This window comes from Heterocephalus glaber, unplaced genomic scaffold, assembly GCF_053883595.1.
Source record: "Heterocephalus glaber isolate CG9 unplaced genomic scaffold, H.glaber_assembly_v1.0 deba00001773, whole genome shotgun sequence".
NCBI lineage: Eukaryota > Metazoa > Chordata > Mammalia > Rodentia > Bathyergidae > Heterocephalus > Heterocephalus glaber.
Window position 1 is genome coordinate 219810 of NW_028258463.1, and position 19818 is coordinate 239627.

At 49.7% G+C, this 19818-nt stretch overlaps 1 protein-coding gene across 10 annotated transcripts in view; it reads left to right on the forward strand.

The window, feature by feature from the left end:
• Positions 1-19818, forward strand: part of Cuedc1 (CUE domain containing 1) — an 80021-nt gene that overhangs the window by 27724 nt on the left and 32479 nt on the right. The window contains exon 2 of one of the 10 annotated variants that reach the window (XM_087202494.1): positions 1684-1794. The exons of 7 other annotated variants lie outside the window; for them this stretch is intronic. The gene's annotated coding sequence lies outside the window, so the exon portion shown is untranslated. Of the gene's footprint in view, positions 1-1683; positions 1795-5424; positions 6741-18806; positions 18993-19818 lie in introns of those variants that run through there. 2 more of the 10 variants (XM_021240030.2, XM_087202495.1) reach the window with 2 other exon arrangements.

Sequence of the window (19818 nt, forward strand, 5' to 3'; positions counted from 1 at the left end):
CCAGAGTCTTCCTAGCCACCCCACATATAAGATAGATCTCTTCCTTTTCTCTGAGCGTCTCTTACTTACACTTGACAATCATAATGATTAATACTAATTATAATAAGTGTTGTCCCTTGTTGTTGTAGACCCACGACCAGTACCAGTTCTATTGATGTATATACTTTTCCCTTTTTTCCTCTGCCCCCGAGAAAGGGCAAATTGAGTCACTGAGAGATTTAAGAGTTTTGAGCAGCACTCTAAGGAAGTAGGAAGATTGGATGGGCTAGGATTCCATTCCTGGCATTGTTCTGTGTCAGTCTCCTTGTCAGTTACCTCTTGAACCTCCATTTCCTCCTGTGTACAATGAAAATAGTGACGCCTGGCTTCTTGCAGAGTTGATGCAAAGATCAAATGGAAGTGTTTCTGTAAAACTGCCTGGCACATAGTTTGTGCCCAGTCAGTGTTGTATTTGTTGATGTTCAGGGTCACAAAATGCACCGACCTCAAAGGCGCACCCAGCTGCCTCCCCGCACATGTTTCCCCAGAGACCCTGCAACTGTGCCCTTACTGAGCCAGCTCCAGGCAGGAAGCTGCCCTGCTTGGCTGATCAGAGGAGTCTGGCTGCCCAGAGTCACTCTTGTTCCAGCTCCTTCTGGCTGGGACATCCTGCCAAGGCAGGCCTTGGTCTCGAGCTCCTCCGTCTCCTCCACATTGCTTCTCCAAGTGAAAGTAGCAAGGTTCCTTTCCTTTCTAACTTCTCCCTCACATGATCTTGAGAATGCAGGGTGTGGAGACAGCAGTAATTTGCTAGTGACCAACAGGAAGCCAAAGAGTATTCTGGGTACAGGTTTTGGTTCTGAGTCTTTGTGCCCCAATCTGATATCATAGGGCTGTCTGCTTCCAGGATGCAGAGCACTCTAGCCAGGCTGAACAGAGCTGACCTTTGAGGCTGTGCAGGAAATAATCCTACAGCCTTTCCAACCATCTGCTCATGACCCGAGTTTTTGGGTGCCTTTCTTCCCGAGGTTGTAGACTAGCAGCATTGGCATCATCTGGGCACTGGTTAAAAATGCAAAAGAATCTTGGGCCTCACACCAGACCTAATGAGGCAGGACTTACATTCTGGGAAGACACCTAGAAAATTCATATGCAGGCTAAGGGTTGAGAAGTGCTGATTCAGACGATAGTTTCCAGCCACAGGCACACATGAGAATCACCTGGAGAGCTTTTTAAAAAAATATACTGGTTCCCTAGGACGGACTGCCAGAACAATGAATGAGAATCACCAAGGATAAGATCTGGGTATTGGGACAAAACGAGAAAAAAATTCCCCAGATGACCCTAATGTACAGCTGGACTGGAGAACCGATTTAGGCCTGTCTTTGGGCTGGGTGGTCTCAAATGAGGGTGATCTTGACAGTAGTAATTGCTATTTGTTGAGCTCCAATTATTCAAGGAGAGCTTTATCCAGTCTGTCATCTGCATTCCAAACCTGACAGCTGCTGTTATGCTCCCTGTCTTCCTAGGAGAGAACTGCAGCTCAGGGAGGTGAACTGAGTCCTCTCAGGCCCTGTGGGAAGTGGCTGGAACTGTGGGCCTCTAAGCTTCCTGTTTGTTTACTTACTGTGCTGTAGCTTGAACCCAGGGCCTTTGCATTGAGCTACATCTTCAACCCTTCTTTTATTTCTTATTTTGTGACAGGGTCTGGCTAAATTGCCAAGTTGCCCGGGTTGGGCTTGAATTTGCCATCCCAGAGTGCTGGGGTTACGGGGCCTGCACTACCTTGTCTGGCTTCACCGGGCTTCTTTTCCTGTGAGTACTGTAACTGATGCTCAATAGCGTTTAAACACGTCTGATTCTCGGCAGAAAATCTGCCTAGAGATTATTTTTTTCCTCAGTTGCAATGATATTTTCAGACCATGCTGCTTGAAGATTGTTCAGTTTGAAGATAAATACAGTGGCTTTCAGTCCTCAGATTTATATCTCTTGGGGTGAGATCAGTGACAGGCAAGTTATAAACAAGTGACAGAGAAATTTTAAGGAAAGGAGCCATTTCCCAAAGCCATACAGAAAGTGTGGAATTTGAGGACAGACAACTCTACTCAGCTCTTTATTTTAAGATAATTGTATGGGTTTGAGCAAATTTCTTTATCCCTCTGCACCCAAACTCCACTCCCCACCAGGCAAACTACAGGTAACTATTCTTTGCAGTTCTGCAAATCTGAGTTCTAAGATAAAAAGGTGAGAAACGAGCCATTGGCCAGAAACTAGCTGAACTGTAGACTCCCAGTCCCTTGCTCTAAGGGCAGCTGGGTGGTAGCGCTGGGGTCACAGACGGGAGTCACAGAAGGCCATACAGAGTACAGAGCTGTCCCCAAACAGGAGAGGCCCAGAAATAAAACCTCCTGAGGATCTTCCAGTCTGCAGAGAGACCAGGAGAGAAGGCAAAGAAAATGGGCCAGGCATTGAGAAATAGCCCTTTCTTTTCATGGTTTGAACCATAGCCAAACCTAACTTGTAAGTTCGAATAAGGATTTGAAAATCAGCCCAGGGCTCCCATGATTCTAAATCCAGGTTACTCTGTATATCTTCCTTATAAAGTCATGGAATATCTGTGTTTAGGGAATGGAATGAGTATGGATAAACGCCTCGTTGCTTTTCTTCCCTCTCTTCTTTTCAAGGAAACAGTTGGCCCTTGGATTGTACAGCAACTTGCAGTTCTCAAGACCATTTATGCATCTCACTACATGGAAGATCCCACACCTGCCTTAGGGGCTGGAAAGGTCCAGGGCTTACCCCTGTCCAGTAACAGAGGAAACACAGGTCCCACAGCAAATTAGGGGCACAGCCAGGACTTAAATCTGGATCTTCCAGCTGTGAGCATGGTGCTTCTTTTGTCACACTTCCCACTGACCACCTTGGCTTTCTAGGGGTCGAGGCAAGAAGCTGTCAACAGCCTGGGACAGATGGAGCTTATAAGATACAATCAGTTTTCAGTGCTCTGTTCTTGTGTGTGTTGCTAGGGATAGAACCCAGGGCCTCACACGTGCTCGGCAAGCACTCTACTGCTGAGCAACACTCCAATCCTGTACTTGTGGCTTTATTTATTTTGCGTTATTATTATTATTATTATTATTATTATTATTATTTTGCAGTACTGGGGGGTTGAACCCAGGACCTTCACACTGAGTTACATCCCAGCCCCTCCTTATCTTTTATTTTTTATTTTTTATTTTTTTATTTTTTTGGTATCGGGGATCGAATTCAGGTCCTTGTGCTCACACAGCAGGCAGTGAAACCACTGAGGTAAATCCCCGGCCCACATTTTTTATTTTGAGACAGGGTCTGACCAAATCTCCAAATTGCCTAGGTTGGGTTTGAACTTGTGATCCTCTTGCCTCAGCCTTGCCGAGTGCTGGGACTGCAGGCATGAGCCACCACACCTGGCTTGTATTTGTCTTTTAAAACTTGCTTTTCTTGGGCGGGCATTTAGCTCAGTGGTGCCGCCACCTGGCTCGCAAGTGAAAGGTCCCGAGTTCGATCCCTGGTACCAAAAAACCTGCTTTTCTTTTTCTTTTTTTTTTGGTACCGGGGATTGAGCTCGGGTCCTTGCGCTTGCACAGCAGGCAGAGAAACCACTGAGCTAAATCTCTGGCCCTGCTTTTCTTTTTAATTATATAACCAATACAGAGCTAGCTCCTTTTTATTAAAACTGTCAAATAGTATAAAGCCCTCTTTGATTCCTCGCCCTTCATCCCATACCCCCACAGAGGAAACCATTGAGGACAGCTTGGTGCACGTTCTCTTAGCCCTTTTCCAAAAAGGCATTTTGCATGTGTTACTGTTGGATTATTATAATCCCTAACCACCTCACTTGCTTTAATTGCCAGCTGTGTATGTATGCAAATATTCTGTTACCTTCAGCGAGGCAAACCGGGACGGTAACCCAGTCAGACTGATGCTTTAGGGCACTAATTCTCAAATCTGGACGTGCATATGAATCCCTCATAGATTTTGCTAAAATGCAGATTCTGACAGTGTAGGTTTGGACTAGGTCCTGGGTTCCTGCTCTGCAAATGAGTTGATGTAGAGGCTGCTGCTGGTTGAAGGCTGTACTGTGAGCAGGAAGGATTTTTAGAGCTTGAACTGTGGAATCAAACAGACCCAAGCCAGGCATAGTGGTGGACACCTGTAATCCCAACTACTTGGAAGGCTAAGGCAGGAGGATTGTAAGTTAGAGGTTAGCCTGGGCATCGTAGTGAGAGATCCTGTCTCAAAATTAAAAAAAAAAAAGGGCTGGAGATGTAGCTCAGTAGTAGAACACCCTTGGGTTCAATTCCCAGTGCCACCAACAAAACACCCAGACTTACTGGGCCCTTACTTGCTAGCCAAATGAGCTAAGCAAGTACCTACCTAACCTGCTGGTACCTGTGAATCAGGAATAAGAATGAAACCCCTGACTTGTGGGGTTACTGTGAAAACAAAATGAGCTGGGGCCTAGGAGGCACTTGGTCCAGTGCCTGGCATGTAGTGAGCTGTCAATGAGTATTAGCTATTTAAAAATAGTAGTTACTAATATCATGCTGAGGCAAATAGCATATAATGGTCCAAGCCAAACACAAAATGCTTGCTGATTGACTGCTATTTGGGGCTGTTTGTGCTGTTGCACTTCCCATTATTCATTAATGTCATCCTCATTCTCCTCATCAGGGTTTTCAATATGCCTGGCATGGTATATATACCCAGATACTTATGGGGAAACTGAGGCTCAGGGAGTTTGGGGGACTTAGCCAGATACACACAGCTAAGAAGCAGCACAAGCAAACTGGTACCGAGATCCAGGTCCATGCTTGCTTTGTACCTGCAGCTGCCTTCCACCCGGAACTTACTACTCCGAGGCCTGCTGGGTTTTCCACAGAGGGAGTGAGGGTTCCTTCCAGGGAAATAAAGCAACAGGTTTCAAACTTTTTTCACACCCACACTTGTTGAAAGAATTTTGAAAAACCTGTGGGTCCCTTCACACTTTTTTTTTCAGTACAGGGGATTGAACCCAGGGCCAATCTACCACTGAGAGAGGGTCCTGCTAAGTGACCCTGGCTGGATTTGAACTCGCAATATTCCTGCCTTGGCCTCCTTAATAGCTGAGAGAGAACAGATGTGTGCCACCACTCTTGACTCACCATTTTTGTTTTTGTTTGTGTTTTCTGGTTTTGGTTTTGGTTTTTTGAGCCAGAGGCTCACTGTATAGCTCAGGCTGACCTTGAATTTGAGATCCTCCAGCCTCAGGCTCCTGAGTGCTGGAATTGCAGGCATGCTTTACCGCATCTGGCTTGGCTCACATTTTTAAATCGACATTTGCCTTACATGGCATCTACTTGATTTTGTATGCTTATGTATGCTTTGCATATGTTTTTGTCAGAGCCTTAGAGCTGCACGCTCAGCTCAGGCAGGGAAGGAAAATGTCTGCCATATATCCTAATTGGTAAACTGGATCTCCTTGCAAGACCAGTCACCTTGTCACACTTTGAGTTGGAAACAGCCTGACTCTATTTTTCATTTGGTGAATTGTGTTGAACACGTGTCCTTGTGTCCGCTTCTTTGCTTCCTAATTTTAATTCTAAAACAAGCAGGAGGCTGGAGAGGATAGAGGTGAGATAAAGCCAGCCCCCTCCTCAGAGTCTCAGGGAAGCTCTCTCAGTCCTCCTGGGTCATCCCAGCAGGGATATTCTCCAGTTGGGCAGGGAGCCAACTAATTGGGGTGACCCGGTGGGGCTGTCTTCGGGAAGCCATTATGAGGGCCGCTGGGAAGAGAAAACCAAGGAATCCAGATGGTCCCCAAGATCGGTCTTAGGGAGGAGTAGATGGCAGTCACTCCCCGGGAGCTGTCCTGTCTGGGGGCTCAGCCTAGAATGATGCCTCTTGGTTGCAGAGAGGCAGACTAAGGCCCAAGACAGAATGACTTCAAGGCCACAGAGCAATTCTTATACCTGGCAAGAAAGCCAGCTGGCCTTCCTGGAGGAGGCATCACAAGGCAAAAACCACCTTGGCTGGGTTAGAGAGCTGGTCTTGAGTTCGTTCTCCACTTGGACATATTACCTACCTCTTGGTGCCTGTTTTTCCGTCACTTAATGAGGAAGGAACAGGAACAGGATCTCCTTCCTGGGGTGCTTGTCTGGCCCCGCATCACGCTCAGTAAATATGATCGCTGCTACCCTTGGTTTTTGTTCCCTGTGGGGATTAGAGCCAGGAAGGACCCAGTGGAGTGGTGTTCTCCAAAGGCAGGGTGTGTGGGTGTGTGGCCTTGTTCCTGTCCCAGGATGACAACATGTGCACAGAGGCGCTTAGTAATGTCACCTGATGAATGGCGAGAGCAAGCCAAGGGCTCTCTTGTGACTGCCCTTGAGCCCCAGCCATCTGCTGAACAGACTGTGGACAGCTTCTGACATTCCAAGCCCCTCCTCTTGCGGCCCTGGGGTGGTGAGGACTGGTTCCCACACATTCCCTCTCGGTTCCCTGCACCTGCCGGGACCCCCACCACCTGAGGCACCTCACTGCACACCTGCTGCCCAGCCTCCTCCGCTCTACCGGCCCGGTGTCCTTGCTGTTGAATGGCCTCCCGACACCCAGTTCACCTGTTTCAAAACTGCCTTGTGGCGCTCTCAGTGGATGTCTTAGAAGCTGGTCCTGTCCCCACACAGCTGTCTTCTGCCTGGCAGTTATCCCCAGGGTCCCTCCTCCTCCTCCACTGCCTCAGAAAAGTAAGTAAGGAGACCAGGCTTACCTCTCCAACCCACCCTGGGATGTTGTCTCCTGGAATTCCTTTGTCAAGTAAAGAATCCTTTTGTGAAATGAATAATCGCTCACTTTGGATTTCAGTTCAGGATTTTTTTGTTCAGGATCTTTCTGAAGATTGGGCCCCCGAGGGTGAGTGTGTAGGCCTTGCGGGGGGGCGGTAGGTCACCGACTCCCTCTCTGCCCACTGAAAGGACTCCCGTTAGGCTTCTAGATCTGCTGATTACCTTTCATCCTTCCGCTGTCTTCCTGTCGGGGCCTCTGGCCGCCAACATCGATCACACTGGCCCGGAAGGTGGTGACAGGCTTGTGTTTCTCACTGTTTTGTTCTTTTGCTTGGCCAATTGCATCTCCATGGAAACAGGTGTGGCCTTTGTGTTGCCTTTGCTTTGGGCAGATGGATGCTGAGTGGAAATTTCTTTTTTGCTCCCCACCTCCTCCCCTCTTTGGGATCAAAGAGGGAGGTGAGGGCATTACAGGCAGGGATGACCGGAGGTCTTGTGGCAGCCTGGGAGGCAGGGGTCAGTCTTCCAGCGAGGACTCCACAGCGTGGCTCCTGACCTGGCCTGCCCTGCGTGGTCTTCCCCCTGTGGCCTGGGGCCATCAGGACAGAGTGGGGTGTGCAGTAATTTATAAACGCTCTCAGCCCCTTTGCCCACTACCTTCTCAGAGGCAGCTGCCGGCCATCTGGGCTGGGTTGCTGGGTAGGGGTCAGCGAGCTAGCACCAGCTCTGCTTCTTTGGTGCAACCCTGAGGGTGAAGCCTTTGCCCTCTCCAGGCTTCTTCTGAGAGTTTAGAGAGGTTTAGAACTCTAGAGAAGACAGGGCTTTCGTGATGAGATTCCCTTTACCTTAAGAAAAATCCTATCTGGAGAAATGCTGCTTTTTGTCGTATGATTGTCCTAGGATCAATAGGAAATTCTGTGTTGGATTCAGACTAGTGAGTTGCTGGTTGGAATGAAACATGCAGAATGAATGCCTCTGTATAGACTTCACATCTTTCATATAAACCGGCCTCCTCCTCCTGCCCGGAGGCCCAGGGCATTCTGCCTTCCCAGGCTAATGACAACCTATTAGGGAACCTTCTGTTCCAGACCAAAGCACAAGTGTTGGCCTGAGCTGCTGGGGGCAGCCGCAGATCTGCTTTGTGTCCTTGAGGTCCTTGCGAGTTTCAGGAGGGAGAGGAGAGCGGACAGGAAGGGGCTTCCCAAGATAGGCACTGTCTTCTGCCTGAGCTGTTTGCCTGCCTACTCATCTCTGGCACTGCTGGTTTGGTAAACTACATTATCCAGCAGGCGAGGCAGGTGGCTTTTAGCAGGGACGCTAACTTAACTGTGCTAACTTTAATGCCATCACATGACCCTCATTGATGAAATTGTCAAACTCCAAACCTTACATTCATTTAAAAAAATATTTCACTTTTAATATCTGAACTCTCAGCCCAACTGCTTGTTAAATTGAGCAAAGGGTGTATGTGTGACCTCTGATTTTTGCATTGTCCAAAAGCCCCTCATGTGACTGCAGGTGGAGCCTGAAGAACCTGTGAGCATGGGAGGCATTGCTTACATGGCAGGAAAGGTCAAGTTGTCCAGTCTCCTGCCTGCAGCATGGCACTTGGTCCAGCTGCACCTTTCACGGCTCTATCCTGGGAAGACACAGGGGTACCATGTGCCTCTAACACCCCTACCTGTAGCAAGAGGTTTTTCCTGCCTAATCCCATTTTATTGTGTTCTGTCTTTAAGAAAGAAACCCAATAAAGAGCAAGCATCTTTAATAGTTTACTCGAAGATACTTAAATCTTGCCCCAGCCTTGGCCAAACACACCCAGTGTTTGAGGATTGCCTCCTGGGCTTCTCTCCCTCCAGCAGAACAATGCCTGACTTTCCTGTTCGTACAACAAGGAATATAGGAGCTGCCTCATTGGGTTGGTGTGAAGATCAAATAAAGACTGGGGCCGCACCTTGCCAAGGGTTTGGCATATGGTACATTTTTAAATTACTCTGGTTGAGGCTGAATACATTTTCTTTCCTGCCTACTTTTATGCTACTCAGGGCACCTGCTTTGCATTCCAGCCTCTTCTGAGGGCTGTCGTCCTCACTGGTCTGTGCCTGGGGCTGGAGAGGCCAAGAGGGGTGGTCTGCACCAGCCCGGGGAGCCTGAGCCTGTAGGGTAAGACACTTGGAGCCCTTCTCCCTCCCTTGGGAGCCTCAGGCGTGGGAGAGAAAAGCCCTCTCTCCCAAGGCCCAGTGTGACATCACCCCTGTCCCTGTTTCTGAGTTGACCTTCCTGGGGCTCCCAGTCAGGAATGCTGATTCCCAGGTTCCCCCCACATACAACAGTTATCCCCGTGACATTATCGAGAGTGGACTTCAGTGGAGACATATTGCTCCTGCCCCTGTGGACAGCAACTTGGATCTGTTCTCCATCCAAAGGGTGAAGTTGTGAGGCCACTGTGATCGCAAAGTCCCGGGGAAAGAAGGACTTTTGAGACAGCAACTTCTAAGTTTTCTTCTTTCTCCCTTTGAGCCACAGTTACCTGTGGCATGTTTACCCACTGTGACTTAGCCTTCCCAGTGGCAGGCAAGATGCGCTAATAAAAATCTCTGTTAGAAATTCTGCAGAGCTTTGAAACGTGTGCCTAGGGTGGATCTGCCTGATTTTAAATTTCCTCCCCATCCTTTCCTTGGATCAACGTAAATACTTGCTTGCCTGCTCTGTAGGAGGCGTTAAGCTAGGTGCTGGGGACAAGGAACTGAATGAAACCAAAAACTTCCCTCCTTCCAGGTGGGCATTGCCTTTTAGGGCCACCAGTAATGACAATTGTGGTGTCAGTGACTGCCACGTGCTGCCACGTGGACAGTGCAAGGAGAGAGAGGGTCTAATTGGCAAGGCCAAGGGAGTGAGCCAAGCAGTGCATGTGGGAAGACTGCCTGGAGGAGGAGAGCTGCAATCCTGGTCCTGAAATAGTCACAGCTGCTTGGGGTGAGGCTCCTGGGGTGAGGACTTAGGGCCATGTCGGGGCAGGTGGTGGTCAGAAGGAGGAGTAGCGGGATTGGAAGAAAGTGACAGGTTCCTAGAGGACTTAACTGGCATGTGGAAGATGCCGTTTCCTGTCTGGAAACACCTCTGGGGATGGGGAGGAAACAAGGTGAGCTTCAGTCTTGACACTGCTTCCTCTCAGCTGGCCTGCAGGTTGCCCCTTGCAGGAGCGGATGCTGCCTCTCTGCCCAGTCTCTTTGTAGTTACTTTCTTTTACACAGTGGCAGTGTGTGTGTGTGTGTGTGTGTGTGTGTGTGTGTGTATGTGTGTGTGTGTATTTGACATGGAGTCTTGCTATTCCAGGCTGGCACTGAACTTGCTATATAGCCTGGCTGGACCCTGAAATTGTGACCCTCCTGCTTCAGCCTCCCAAGTGATGGATTATAAGCCTACACCACAATGCCTGGCTGTTATTTTCTTTTTAATCTCTCCTTTCATTCCTCCAAAGGGAATCTTTACCATCTCTGTTTTTGACTTTACTTTCATTGTGGGGGGGGGCAGGAGTACTGGGGATTAAACCCAAGGCCTTTGCACTGAGCTTCATCCCCAGCCCTTGTTTGGTTATTTTTTTTTTTTTTATTCTGAGATGGGGTCTCTCTAAGTTGCCCAGGCTCAGTTTGAACTTGTAATCCTCCCACCTCAGCTTCTCAGAATGCTGGGACTACAGGTGTGTGTCACCATGCCTTTCTTTGAGTAGTACATATTGGTAGATAGTGAAACTGAAGTATACAAATGAAAGTTGTCCATGGTCAAGGTGAAACCAACATCTACCTTCCAGAACCTGGGGTCTCTTTGGCCTGCTCACAATATCTTCCTGAGACCCCCAGCTATAGGCAGAAATGGGCAGTCTGTTCCTAGACAGGGAACAGGGAGGCAGTGTCTCCTTGCCCCACTCTGGTGGAGTCCAGCTCTGCATAACCACAGCCATTGTTCCCAGTTGCTGTCCCCGCTTGCCTGGACATCTGTTCTCTTAACAATGTCTGCGCCATCCATGGTGCGAGCTGGGGAACAATGGAGCCTACAGCAGGTGGCCAAACCCTCGCCATGGTTACATGAGGGTGTGACCGCAACTCTGTGTGTGTGTGTGTGTGGGGTGTTGGTGGGCCCCGACACCTGCATCTGGGGCCACGGTTGTGTGTGCGTTGCAGGCTAGGCTGAGGGTGGGGACTGTCTGGCTGCAGTTGAGAGGATGCCTCGTGGAGCATTTTTATAGGCTTCTGCTATGACTCGTGCTCTGTAATTCTTGGTGTCTGTGAAGAAAAAGGATATTTTTTCAAATGCATTTTAATTTTTATTTTTTTTGATACCAGGCATTGAACTTGGGTCCTTGCGATTGCACAGGAGGTGGTGGAACCACTGAGCTAAATCCCTGGCCCTCAAATGCCTTTTTAATTAGTTAATTTTTTGTGTGGTGCTGGAGATTGAACTCAGGGTCTTGCACTTGCTAGGGAAGTGTTCCACCACTGAGCTATTTCCCCAGCCTGCAAAGAGGTTGTTATCCTGTGCGTCCTTTTACATAGTAGGGGCCCAGTGAGTGTAATAGTTAGAAGCCTGCATGTATCGCTGGGGAGCTTGTGGTCTAGATAGACTCACCTCAGCCCGGAGATGAGGAATGCCTTCTGGATAATGTGGAGTCACTAAAGACGTGTCTGTCCCAATCTCTGCACTTAAGGGCTGATAGGATGGAGGGGACCCAATCCCATAAGGTAGCAGATGATCAACGCCACTGAGGTGCTCTCCCTCCACCAGCACACCCTTCCGGGTCGGAGTGGAGGAAGGGGGAGAGAGATCCATTCAGCAGTTGCTTCTTAGAAAAGGGGATCCTAAGCTAGGACCCCCTAGCTTGAAGGATGAATGAGGCTTGTTTAGGCAGATGGAGGAGAGGTACAAATCAAGTGTTCTCAGAGTGCGCTCCAGTCTCTGGACCAATGGGCAGCAGCCCCTGAGAACTTGTTAGATATGGCGAGTCAGGAATTCTGATAGAGCCCAGCAGTCCTCGTGGAACAAGCCCTGCAGGTGACAGATGACCGGATGACCACTGACTCAGAGGGAGGGATGCTGGGACATGACCCTGCATAGAGGGGAGATGGGAGGGACCAGATCAGTGGGGAGGCTCAAGGGAAGCGGGCTGTGGATACCATGGCTTGGCCGGATTCTTGGAGGGCGAGAGAACCCAGAAGCAGGGCTGGGGGTGGGGGACGGTGAAGGGAGGATGGACAAGGCTGGTGACACATTCAATCTGGTGCCATGCTTTAAGAACACTTTTGAAAAAGACTTAAAAATGACTTGGCCCCTCGTGATCACACTGTGATATTCTAATTGTGGGAAAACATAAGAAAGGGAAAGGTTTGCAGAATTCAGGATGGCGATGCATGTATGGGCACATTTCCTTCTGGTCTCTTTTCTAGGTCATTTTTCTTTAGGTGGTTGAAAGCATACTCTATATATCCATTTGCATCCTGTGTTCTTTGCATAACAAAATGTCATAAACATTTCCCTATGTGGTTTCAGGTTCATTATCTCTATTTATTGTCACAGGAGCCCCGTGAGTTGGGCAGGGAAGGTAACAAAGGTTCAGAGAAAAGAGGAAACTTGCTCTATGAACTTCAGACCCCAGTTCATAGGGTACAGCCGAGCAGCCTGGGCTGTAACTAGGAGGCTGAGGCAGGAAGATCACAAATTAGGGCTCAGTTTGAATAATTCAGTGACCCTGTCTCAAAATTTATAAAGGGGGATGGGGGTGTTGGGATGTAATTTAGTTGCATTGGTCCTGGGTTCAATTCCCAGTACTGCCAAAGGAAAAAAAAAGTGTGGAAGTGATTGACACAACAGTTAGCTCGTGGCACGTGGAGAGGGTTTTAGGGTGGCCAGCAAATCTTGTGTCTTGCCATGGGTAGTTACGAGGTGTTTGCCTGATGATAAGTCATTAAGTTTATGTGTTTCATGCAGATTTCTATATCTATTTTATTGAATTAGAAAAGGCCAGAGTTAAAAACGAACCTGCTCCAAGATCCCTGAGCAGAACCAGGCTCACTGGCCTGCCTCACTGGCCTGGCCCTCTTAGGGTCTCCCTGCGGCCCTATACCACACTTTAGGTGTTATCTGCTCAGCCTCCTCCTGGCCCCCATCTGCTGCCTATGGGGAAAAGTGCAGATTTACAGGTCGTTTTGGTTGGCTTTCAGGGCCAGGCTGAGACACGCTGATGAGAGACAGTGCTGCCGCTTTGACGTGGTGGGGAAGTTCTGAAGAGGACTGGCTGAGTCAGGGTGATGGGCGTACATCACTGGGTGCCCTGTGTGGCACAGGTCGGGGAGCTCAGTCTGTCTGGGTTAGTCAAAGACACAGGGCCAAAGACCCATGCACTCTGCACCGTCACGTCCTTCGCCTGACCATGTGTTCTGTGAAACAACACTATTGCCCTGAGTGAGCCCTTGTCCCTACCCCCACCGCAACTCCGGTTTTCTCTGGCTGCTTCCATTGCAATGGAGTAGCCCAGTAGAGAGGCAGTGCCAGGGCCATACATGGATGTACCCAGGAGAGGGGCCGGTGGAGGAGCCCTGGATGCTAGGAACACCCCTTTTCCCCACCTCTTCTGAAACCTGGGCTCTGGCTGGACTCCTCTTCCCCTCTGCTTGGGGCTCCAGTTTCACAGGAAGCAGGGCAGAGCTTTGATCTTGGATGAGGCTGGCTCTTGGGTATCATGGTGAAAGGGCAGGTACAGAGCTTACCCTGGCTCTGCCTGCCCTGGCGGGGGCTCCTTAGTTGGGGGTCCCCTGGTGATTGTGACAAAGCTCTCACAGGGACAGTAAATTAAGGGTTTCTTCCCCTAAGGAGGGGGGCTCTCCTCTAGGTTCCAGAATAGCACTGCGGGATGGAGCACCCTGCCAGGCTGGAAATGGTCTGAAATACACACTGGCCAGCACAGGGACTGTTGAGCCCTTGAAATGTGGCAGTGTGACCAAAGGACTGTATTTGTAATCCTATTTAATTTCAATTAAAATTTTTATTGCCACATGTGCTTAGTGACTACCTTTTTGGACAGTACAATTGTAGGCAGAATTGGTCTGTGAGGTGGCCAGAGTGTCATGTCAGGATCTTTCAGGGCTGCCCGCCCTCTTACACACACACCACCCAGCACCTAGCATGTTTCAGGAAGCCCTTGGATGTCCTTTTATAAAACGTCGGCTGTTGAACTATTCTTGTCTCAGAGAGGCAGAGCTGTCACTAACCACGAACCTGCCCCTGCCCGCGCCTTCTCTTTGTCCTTGCACACTGGCGATACGTGGGGTGAAACCTCAGGAAACCATATTGCTCTCAGAAGTCTGTCTTGGGCAGTCACAGGCCCCAGAGCCTGGCACCCTGCTTGGCTGTGCCTGGGCTCCCTGTGCTCCTGTCCTCCAGGAAGGAAGAAATGGGGTCAGTCCATGTCTGATAACCGGGCAGCAGCTCACAGGTGCTCAGCCCACTCGGGCAGCTTGATCTGACTTCTTATTCTGGATGCAACAATCCAGCCTCAAGAAAGAGGGGATTTGGCCTGCTGCAAGAACATGGAGATGGGAGGGCAGATTTTCTTTCTTGTTTTATATAGGAATTTGTTTATTTTTATTTTTGGCACTAGGGATTGAACCCAGGACCTTGCACATGCTAGGGAAGGACTCTACCATTAAGCTATCCTCTAGCCATTTTTAAAAATTTTAATTTTGAGAGAGACTCATTAAGTCACTCAAGCTGGCCTCAAGGTTGTGATCCTCCTGCCTTAGCCTCCAGAGAGGCTGCACCACTGCCTGGATATTTATTTATTTATTTATTTATTTATTTATTTATTTATTGTACCGGGGATCGAACTCGGGACCTTGCACTCGAGAGGCAGGCAGCGGAACCACTGAGCTAAATCTCCGGCCCACTACACGTATTTATTTTTGAACCATATGGGTGGGGGACTGAAAGTGCACTGAGGTCCAGATGGTTTGTGATTTGTGAAGCTTCCACTCAGAATTTTTTTTTCGTTCATGATGTCGTGAAAGCATACCCATAAACTGTTCCTTTTTTTGGTACCAGGAATCGAACTCAGGACCTTGCGCTTGGGAGCCCATAAACTGTTCTGTTTTTCACTTTCAGTATAGTATTCAGTAAGTATTGAGATACTCAGCACGGTAGTATAAAGCAGACTGTGCTAGATGACTGCCCGACTGCAGGCTAAGTGTGCCGAGCGTGTTTAAGGTAGGCAAGGCCGAGCTATGGTGTTCGGCAGCTTGCATATTCAGTGCGTGTTTTCAGTTTGCCTTGGGTTTGTCGGAGGGGACTTCATCGTAAATGGAGGAGCCTCTGTTTACCAGGTGGCCCAGGCCTCTTCTCTCCTCTGCCAGCCCCACTTCCTGCTGCCTGCGGCCCGACCCGGCCCGGGGCCTGGAGTGCTGGCTGGCGCGCGAGCTGAGTGAATGACTCGCGTCTGGCAGAGCACCCGCGGAGCCCACTCTGCTTTCCTCTCACGCTGGGCTGGACTCCTGCCCGTTTCCCCTCCCAGAACTCGCCTCCCTCCCTCTGTCCAAGGTGCTCAGATGCTCCCTTTGGGGCGCACTGACCATTCTAATTCCCATTTCCTGATGCATCACGACCCAGCTCTTCCAAATGTCCCCAATGTGTCCCTGGACGGCCACCGCCTCCCCCGCGGGGCACGTGAGCAGCCCTCACCAACAGGGTGTCATTGTGTCCCGGCCCACTCTGTGCAGATGGGGACAGAGCCCCTCTGTGTAGGCCAGGATTTCCTGTGCTCTGGCGGCCCTCTCTGCGTGCCCAAGTAGTGTCCCCTTCTGCCCAGGAGTCGGGCTTCTGCATCCCAGTGCCCAGTGCCTCGTCCTCCCTTAATTACATGTCCCTTCTCTCACTCCTTCCCTCTCCTTCCCTCCCCTTTTCCTTCTTCTTTCCTTCTCTCTTGTGCTAAAAATATACCTAATATTAACTTTACCATTTTAACCATTTTAAATGTACAACTTGGTGGCATTTAATGCCTTTGCATTGTCATGCAAAGAATTTCCAGAATGTTCTCATCACCCCAAAGGAAACTCTATGCCCATTTATACTAACTTCCCATTCCCTGCCTTTCCAGCCCCTGGAAACCTCTCTTCTACTTTCTGCCTCCATGAATTTGCCTGTTCTAGGTACCTTACAGAAGTGGACTCATTCAGTATTTGCCCTTTTGGGTGGGTCTGGCTTATTTTACTTAGGGCAATCCTTTCAAGGATCATCCATTTTACAGCATCTATCAAGATTTCACTCCTTTTTGTGGCTGAATAATATGCCATTGTTTCAAATGTATATGCTGTGTTTTGTTTACCATTCATCTGTGGATGAACACTTGGGTTCTTTCTACCTGTGGGCTGCTGTGAATGCTAGGGTACAGTTATCTGCCTGGGTTCCAGCTCTCGGTTCTTTTGGATGTGCACTCAGGGGAATCACTGGGTCACAGGAGAAATCTATTGTTTAACTTTTAGAAGAGCCACCAAACCTTTTTCACTGTGGCTGTATCATTTTACATACCTACTACCAATGCACTGTATTTTTTAAATTATTAATTTTAAGCTCTAGAAATAATGCAAATTTGTAAAAACATGAAAAGATGCAGAGGTACATGAAGTAAACAGCAAAAGTTCCCACCTTCGGGGGTGGGGATTTGGCTCAAATCAGTGGAGCTGTGCCTGACTCGAAAGCACAAGGTTCTGAGTTCGATTGCTGCTACGGGGGGGGGGGGGGAGTTGCCACCTTCTGCATCCTGCCCTAGGCCACTGCTGCTGGGTGTGTGTTGTGTGTTGTATGTGTGGCTTTGCAGATCCAGCCATAGACACTCAGATACCTTCAGAAAGCAGCTTAGCACACACATGGCCCTGCCACTTGCTTTTTCATAGGATTCTATTCCCCTTTGACAGTTGTGGCTGTGCATGAAGGTATCCTGTGTTTTGTTGTGTGTTTTTTTGTACCAAGGATTGAACTCGGGACCTTGCACTTGCAAGGCAGGCGACAGAACCACTGAGCTAAATCCCCAGCCGTATGTTTTAAAATTTAATCCGTTTTTATTTTTTACAGTGCTGGGGATTGAACCCAGGGCATCATGCATGCCTGGCAAGTGCTCTACTGAGTACTTGCTGAGCTACGTCCCCCATTAGTGCCACCCGCCATGTTATTCCTGAGAGATATGTGGGATTTCCCCTTTTTGGGTTTCCAAACCACTCTGTATTTGTGGCTGTGCCCACAAGGACTTGTCTACCGTCCCCCAGGTCTTGCCTTGTTTGGGGAGTGCATTGCCAGCTGAGGAGGCCTCCAGCCCAGACCACCTTCTTACAACCTCAGCTCTGTGTGAGAGGCCACCCCCCAGGGCAGAGCGTTAGACTGTCTCCACCAGGCACACCCTACCCTCTAGGAGCATGGGGGCTCCCTCCTCCCAATAACTCAGAGCTGAGTGGAGAGGCGAGCCATCTGCCGGGAGTGTGTGTGTGTGTGTGTGTGTGTAGACACTAGCAGGCTGGACTCCAGTCCTGTTGGGCAGGGGCTATTCTCCATGGTGGTTTATGGGGGCCCTCAAGTTACACAGTCCGTGCTCGGAAAGATCCAGTTAGGCCTGCAAAAGGCCACCTGTGAAGCTAGGGGCCAGCGGGTCTTTCGCCAGCACCTTTTTCTGCAGAGCCCTAGGCAGCTGGTGGAAGAGTACACAGAGGCCTGGAAAATCCATAAACTGCATAATCAGCCCCTGCATCTTGGCCGCTTGACTCTGTTTATTGCTTCCTGTCCCCGAAAGCCCTTTGCAAACAGAGCCGCTTTGAGGGGGTGAGTTGGACCTAGTGGGTGGCCTGCTCCTACCAGACAGACGTCAGTCCCACAACAAGGAGGAAACAGCTTCCCTCAACAAGCCCATTCCTGACCCCTCTCCCTGCCGCCACCCAGCAGAGCCCAGGGAGGGTGGGGTGAGTCCAGGTGGGGGTGTGAGAATGTGAGAAGACCCCTCAAAAGGAAGCTGTGTACTTTGTCACTGCCAAAGGACAAAGGCCCATTTCTCCTAATTTCCTCAAGAGCCTCCTGGTTAAGCTCTAAGGAGACACAGGAAGGAAGCAGAGTAAAATCTTAGTCTCCTGTGGACCTGGCAAGGTGGGGTGGGAGGGGGTGGCTAGGACGGTTCTGGGGACAAAGGCTTATGGGGCTTGTTCACAGCCGGTTTTATTATTGTTTGCATTTCATTTTAGAAACAGGTTTTTCCTTGCAACTGACTTTTTCCCCTGGTAACCCTATTTCCTTCCTTCCCTCTCACTTCCCCAGCCCTTAGCCTCCCTCCCCCCAAATTAACTCACAGCCTTTGGGGCCACAGCTGGTAGCTGAGAGGTGACTCTCAGGGAAAGGCCACAGCCCTGCCAAAGCTGCCCTCACTGTGGGTGTCCGTGAGGACTTCTAGGTGTTTTTCTCCCATCTGGGACAAGGCAGGGGTGAGGTGTGTGTGACATCTGATGATCAGAAGAGGGGTGCAGCCTTTTGGGAAGCAGGGGTGCAGGTAGGCAGCCTTCCCAGAATTGCAGGATGCAGTGTTCCCTTGGCATCTGCTCAGCCGAGTCCCTTCCTTCTCATTGCTCCTTGGCTTGGCCTCCCTGACCTGGAAGACTTGACCACAAAGTCCTGACTTTGTCCTCTGCTGGAAGCCCTCTCTAATTGAAAAAGCAGTGGAGACAGTCAGTCTGTATTTGTGCGCTCTCTCTCTGTCTCTGTCTCTCTGTCTCTCTCTCTGTCTCTGTCTCTCCCCTGTCTCTCTACCTGCTGTGTGTGACTGGCTGTGGTTTGCCTGCACTTTTCTGCAGGTGGCCTCTGAGCAAACTCCACCTGGGGCCAGTGTGTGTCTGAGCCTGTGCATTTGGTTGTGCAATTCCGAGCCTGCCCCGCCCTCCTAGCTCTTTCCTGAAAGTGAAATGCTACAGTCCTTGCTCAAGAACAAAGGGCTCAAGCTCAGGGCTGCATGCTAATGATTTTCAAGTGTGGCCACTTCCTCTTGCCTGGCCTCACTCATGCTGGCCGATGCCCAGAGTGGCTGCAATGGAAATGTAATGTGAAGAGAGGCCAGACCAGGACGGGGAGGCCCTGTTTGGGGTTGCAGTGGAGCATGGTGAGGTCCCTCACCAGTAGCCCTGGACTACTGTGGCAGAGGAAGTGAGTGTTCAGTTTCCAGCTGGGGTGCCCCCATTTCTCTTCATTTCCCTGCTCCCTCCCTGCCCACTGCAGCTCCACATGATCACTTCTCTCCTACTCTAGGAGGGTGGAGGGGAGACCTTTGCCAGCATTGCTCCGTGTGCTCAGCCATTCTGGACATTCTTGCTCCCCACACAGGTGCATTATTGTAAGTGGGTGACAATATGGTAAGTAGTTGGCAGTTTGGGCTTGAGCATAGTCCTGATTTGGTCACTTCTCGACTATGAGACCTCTGGTGAGTTGTTATTTTTTTTTTTTTTAGCTCTTCTGTGCCTCAATTTCCCCATCTGCAAAATAATACTTTTTTTGGTACTGGGGATTGAACTTGGGACCTTGCACTTGTGAGGTAGGGGGCGGAACCACTGAGCTAAATCCCCAGCCCTGCAAAATAATACTTTCTACCTCCTGGGATTTGTGGGAATTCCATGTAGCTACCATGCCTGTCCTGGAGCCTGGCTGATGGAGGGGTCTCATGGACTCTCCCCAGCGTTGCACACTGTGGAGTACTTCGCACACACAAAGCACAGTCATAATGGACAGTCAGTATGGTCGGAGTGAGAGGATCATCTATTTTGGGTTTCTTAAATGATGAGGATCAGCAGATGCAGGCTGTAATTCACAGATGTTTCCCGCTGGGGAGGTTTGCATTCTTGCTTTCCTGTTTCCCTTTCCCCTTTAGTTATTTTGTGTGCACAGGCTCATGGCAGGCAAAGGTACATGAGTCTGAATTCACCCTGTGTCCAGGCAGCGGATCCGATAACCCCCACACCTCCACTGCTGACCACTC